The sequence below is a fragment of the Triticum aestivum genome, chromosome 1A, assembly GCF_018294505.1.
Source record: "Triticum aestivum cultivar Chinese Spring chromosome 1A, IWGSC CS RefSeq v2.1, whole genome shotgun sequence".
In the NCBI taxonomy this organism is placed as follows: Eukaryota; Viridiplantae; Streptophyta; class Magnoliopsida; order Poales; family Poaceae; genus Triticum; species Triticum aestivum.
In genome coordinates, this window is record NC_057794.1 from 188,830,425 (window position 1) to 188,836,424 (window position 6,000).

Consider the following 6,000-nt stretch of genomic DNA (forward strand, 5'->3'; position numbering starts at 1 on the left):
TCCTTTCCAAATCATGCATATGCATCACATACTGCATCCCGCATATCATACTATGTTTGCATCATGTTGTTTGAGCATTGCACGTGGTTGATTGTGTTCCTTGTGCTTGTTGTTCTTGCTTGGGTAGAGCTGGGAGACGAATACGTGAACGAGGAGTCCGTTGAGTACGCTTACGAGGGTCAAGGCAACTCTGAGAACTTTGCAAGCAAGATGACCATACCCTCCAAATCACTTCTATCTTTGCTTGCTAGATGCTCGCTCTTTTGCTATGCCTATGCTACGATACCTACCACTTGCTTATCACGCCTCCCAAAATTGCCATGTCAAACCCCTAATCTACCTTGTCCTAGCAAACCGTTGTTTGGCTATGTTACCGCTTTGCTCAGCCCTCTTATAGCGTTGCTAGTTGCAGGTGAGGATTGGAGATCGTTCCTTGTTGGAACTTGTTTATTGTTGGGATATCACCATATTATCTTGTTTATCTTAATGCACCTATATACTTGGTAAAGGGTGGAAGGCTCGGCCTTATACCTGGTGTTTTGTTCCACTCTTGCCGCCCTAGTTTCCGTCATATCGGTGTTATGTTCCCGGATTTTGCGTTCCTTACACGGTTGGGTTATAATGGGAACCCCTTGACAGTTTGCCTTGAATAAAACTCCTTTAGCAATGCCCAACCTTGGTTTTACCATTTGCCACCTAACCTCTTTTTCCCTTGGGTTTCCGGAGCCCAAGGGTCATCTTTATTTAAACCCCCCCGGGCCAGTGCTCCTCTGAGTGTTGGTCCACCTTGTCAGCCGCCGGTGGCCACCAGGGGCAACTGTGGGCTGGCCTACCGGAAGTTTGGACAATTTGAGTGTGCCTTGAGAACGAGATATGTGCAGCTCCTATCGGGATTTGTCGGCACATTCGGGCGGTGTTGCCGGACTTGTTTTACCATTGTCGAGGATGTCTTGTAACCGGGATGCCGAGTCTGATCGGAATGTCTTGGGAGAAGGAATATCCTTCGTTGACTGTGAGAGCTTGTGATGGGCTAAGTTGGGACTCCCCTGCAGGGATTTGAACTTTCGAAAGCCGTGCCCGCGGTTATGGGCAAATGGGAATTTGTTAATGTCCGGTTGTAGATAACCTGAAACTTAACTTAATTAAAATGCACCAACCGCGTGTGTAACCGTGATGGTCTCTTCTCGGCGGAGTCCGGGAAGTGAACACAGTGTTCGAGTAATGCTTGGCGTAGGTTGTTCTAGGATCACTTCTTGATCATAGTTGTTCGATCGTGCTTTGCCTTCCCTTCTCGCTCTCATTTGCGTATGTTAGCCACCATATATGCTAGTCGCTTGCTATAGCTCCACATCATACCTTTACCTTACCTATAAGCTTAAATAGTCTTGATCATGAGGGTGCGGGATTGCTGAGTCCCCGTGGCTCACAGATTACTTCCAAACCAGATGCAGGGACCGATGCTACCGTTCCAGATGATATGACCGAGCTCAAGTGGGAGTTCGATAAAGACTCTCGTCGTTACTACGTGTCTTTCCCAGATGATCAGTAGTGGTGCCCAGTTGGGGCGATCGGGGACTATGTTGCATTTGGGGTTTATCTTCATTTTGGTTCCGTAGTCGGACCTTGAGTGTACTTGGATGAATGTAATGTTATTTATGTATTTGTGTGACATGGCGAGTGTAAGCCAACTATGTACCTTTCCCCTTTATTTATTTACATGGGTTGTTGTGAAGATTATCTCACTTGCGACATTGCTTTCAATGCGGTTATGCCTCTAAGTCGTGCTTCGACACGTGGGAGATATAGTCGCATCGAGGGCGTTACATTGTCCGAGCCGGACCAAAGGAAAGCTCTCTCAATTTTGTTAAGGCTATGGAGAGAGCTCTGAGGCACGATGAGGGGCGTGATGGAGAATACTGCTTGGGAGGTAATGACCGACCTAACAAGTGTCGTATGACCGATGGTAGTGATGTTTTGGCCCTCCCAAGTGACCAATTTGCCGGCCGCTTTGTCCTCAAGGTATTGAAAATCCACCTTCTTCAGTTGCCAAATGGAGAGTGGTAGTCCTAGGTATTTGACCGGAAAAAAGGCACGTGCTACCGGCATGCTCTGAAGAATTTGCTCAAGGTCAAGGTGGTTGCAGCGAATAGGCACAACCGAGCTTTTTTGGAAGTTGGAACAAAGGCCTGTGATGTCCCCAAAGCCTCTCAAAATAGAGGCAAGATTGTCGATGTCCCGCTTGATGGGGGCCACAAAGACCGCCGCATCATCCGCATAGAGGGAGGTGCGCACCATGGCACCCCGACCACGGATCTTATGAAGGAGCCCTTTTCGCGTCGCTAAGTCTAGGATCTTATGCAAGGGGTCAATTGCCAGGACAAAGAGGAGTGGAGAGATGGGGTCCCCCTGCCTGAATCCACGGCCATGCTTGACAGGAGGGCCGGGTAGCCCGTTTAGCATTATCCGAGATGAAGAAGAGGATAGAAGCGCAGCAATCCAAGCTCGAAATTTTGGAGGGAAGCCCAACCGTTGGAGCAGCTCAAGAATGTATCCCCACTTGACTGAGTCGAAAGCCAAGCAAAAATCAAAGAGTTTCCGAGATGTGGTTCTTGGCAAGTGCAGTCACGTGGAGACGATGACAGAGAGAGATTCTCAGCAGACTAGAAAAGTACAAACACTTCCTTTCCTTTGTCTCTCCTCCATCTCATCCCTTTTCCTTCTCTCCGCCTCATCGTGCGTCTCTCTCTCCTTTTTCACTTTATCGCCTAAGAACCGTCCCGGCCCCACCAGGAGCTCTCCTCATCTCCAATCTCCGCCCCCTCTCCCCACCCTATCCAGTCACTCCATCCCTCACCACGAGGTCCTCCTCCTCAAGCTCCCCTGCCCGATCTTCTAGAGGTCACCCCCTCCCTCACTACGAACTCCTGAAGCTCACGCCGTCGCCAGAGCCCGAAGCTGCTACCTCGCGGAGTCGAGCTGGCCTGCCACGAGCCCCACCATGCCGACCGAGTGCCTCGTCGTCGTCACCCGCAAGAAGATGATCTGCCCTTGGTCACCAATGGATTTCCACCGCCTTACAGTGGTAGATCCACCTCCCGCCCCTCACCCCAGCCAGTGGCGGAGCTAGCATTTGATAACAGGGTGGGCCACCCCAAAATTCTTCAGTTTGCTCTTCGGCCACATCTGCAGTCCTCTGCACACTCGACTCCCTCATACTTCCTCCGTTCCAAATTACTCGTCGCAGAAATAGATGTATCTAGAACTAAAATACATCTAGATATATCCATACCTGCGACAAGTAATTCGGAACGGAGGGAGTACTAGCTATCTTCCTAGCATGTCTCTCAAAAACAGAAGAGATGTTTCCGGTCCTCTTCATTTAATAATTCTGCAATAACATGGTTATGATTTCTTTAGTTCACCTATTTATGTGCTGCATCTAATCATATTCATCTACATCTAAAGTACAGAATTCATCCATGTAATATATAAACATTGCATCTCTCTTTCCATTCCCTCTCAGAGTCAGAATAACCAAGAACTTTACTGAAATCGGTCAAAGGGGATGTTTTTTGCGAGAAAAGGGGGATTTGAGGTCAGTACCTCTCTCTCCCTCTCTGTGCGCCTGAGTGGACTGAGCGCCGTGGCCCGTGGGCGACTCGCCGGCTCCGGCAAGCACTAGCAAGGTCAGGGCGGCCGGGTGACGCGCGGAGCAGGCAGGGCCAATGCCCACGTGTGTGAGGGCGGTTCCTCCTGGTGGCCAGCGAGGCGATGCCGCAACGGGAAAGCAGGAAGCAGCGGGCGAATCGGAATCTAGAGAGACAAGGGTTGTGCGCTGTAGGTGCGCTGCGTGTGCTGTGCGTTCGGCCTTCTTTCTCCTTGGCTGCTCTTTCTGCCTTGCTGGGCTTCTTTCCCCCTGGCCCGTGTATTAACAATCCTATCCTATACACAGGCCGACGCAAAATCCCAAGGTGGGCCGCAGCCCATCCTGTCCATCCTGTGGCTCCGCCACTGACCCCAGCGCCAGTCTTTGAGGATGGAATCGATGAAGTCCTCGTTGCCGTCTTCCCTGATCTCTCTCTCATCAATTTGGTCCCGTCCTGGTTGAATTAACTTGTCTGTATAAACCGAACACATTCTGGCAGTTTATGGCCACGTTTGAAGGAACCGTCCTGCATTTGGGGGAGAACCGTCAGCGTGCAATTTAAATGAGCGAAAAACGGAGCGATCATCAATAGACGGAGTTATACGATTTTTTGTTTCAACAAATGGAGTTTGTAACGGGGTGTCAGCGACACTTGGTACCGAATCGTGGATAAAACCAAACAAGCAGGAACAATACGAGGGGCTCCCGTGACACAGCCAATGTCAGATGGCAGTGTTAGGCCCAGTATGATATAGCTGGCCAAACGGGCCGTGCTAACTGGGCCGGCCCGGTAGCACGCAGGAACGGCCTGGGCTAAACGGGCCAGGCATGGCACACGGCACGCCATGGGCCGTGCCTGGGCCTAGAGGCTGGGCACGTGGGCCGGCATGGCACGACCCGTTTAACTTTTTTTGAAATATATAAATAAATATGTCCTATATAAATACCTAGTACTCTAATATGTTCAATAATTTTGTAGTGCATGCGTACATTTGTAATGCTCTAATATATTTCTTTCTATTTCTTTTAATCTTTTAGTATTTCTAGAGCATAGCTTGTACTCTTTTACTTTTTTGGGACGGAAGATTTTAATGAGGCAAGCGCTAATAAAACTCTAGATTTATCCCAGATAATACTCTACATTTTTTTTGCATTTTTCTACAATTTTTGGAAAAAAAATTGTTGTACAGAGGGAAAAAACGCCCCAGCCGAGGTAAATATGCGCCAGGCGGCCCATCGTGCGATAACGGGCCGGTGTCCCTGGGCGTGCCGCGTGCCAGCCCAGATAGGCTGCGTGCCGTGCCTGGGATGCAAGCTCCCGCCCATGGGCCGGCACGGCACGGCCCGGCTAATAATCGTGCCGTGACGGGCCGTGCCGTGCCATGCACGATTGCCGCGTGCCGGGCCGTGCCAGCCCGTTTGGCCAGGTATACAGTATGACCAGAACCTTACACAAACTGTGTCAGGTGTGTGTTAGTAGTAATGCGTGAAATAATACAGCAAAGGAGAGAGAAAAAAATCCGCGGAAGCAAAAGGTTCTAATCTTGAGGCACGCAGCTACGGTTCTGATAGTTCTGACTCGGGTACATTTTGATAGAGAATCTCTCTCTCTCTCTCTATATATATATATATATATATATAGGAAAATGGTTGTGTATTCCTGGGAGTACGTACTCCCGTTCCTCATATACCACATAGATAAATCTTTTATACCTCTTTATTATTTTTAAAATATTTCACTAGTAATTATTAGATACCCCAAAATGAGTTTTATGAAGAAATTCATGTGAGTCACAGATGATATATACTGATGTGTTTGTACGTGAAAAAGGTATATTACAAAAAATACGTCACAGATGATATTTTTTCAGCAAAATTCGTATTGGGGTATCTTAGAATATTAAATGAAGTATATTGAGAACAATAAAGAGGTATAATTAATGTGTATATGAGATGTATTGAGGGTGGGAGTACATACTCCCAGGAGTACAGAAGAGGAGTCCTATTTGGGCTATTCTGTTTCGCGTGACAAAATATTCGAGTGGTTGAACTGATGAATATTATATGAACTGATGAATTCGAGTGGTTAAACTCATGAATTCGAGTGGTTGAACTGATGCTTTCATTTTCCGTTGACAATCGTCTTCTTTAGTTCAACTTTTTTTGCAATTTTTTTGTCGAACGGGGCGTGTAATATGTTGTTGGAAAACTTTTGACATCTACATTATAATCATATAAATTATTTTTGCAAAAAAAATTATGGTTTAAGAGCAGTTTTGAAAAATTCATTTTTTCAAAAACCGAAAACGTGAATCGTATTTTGGACATAATTTTCAAACAAATGGGATGGCGTT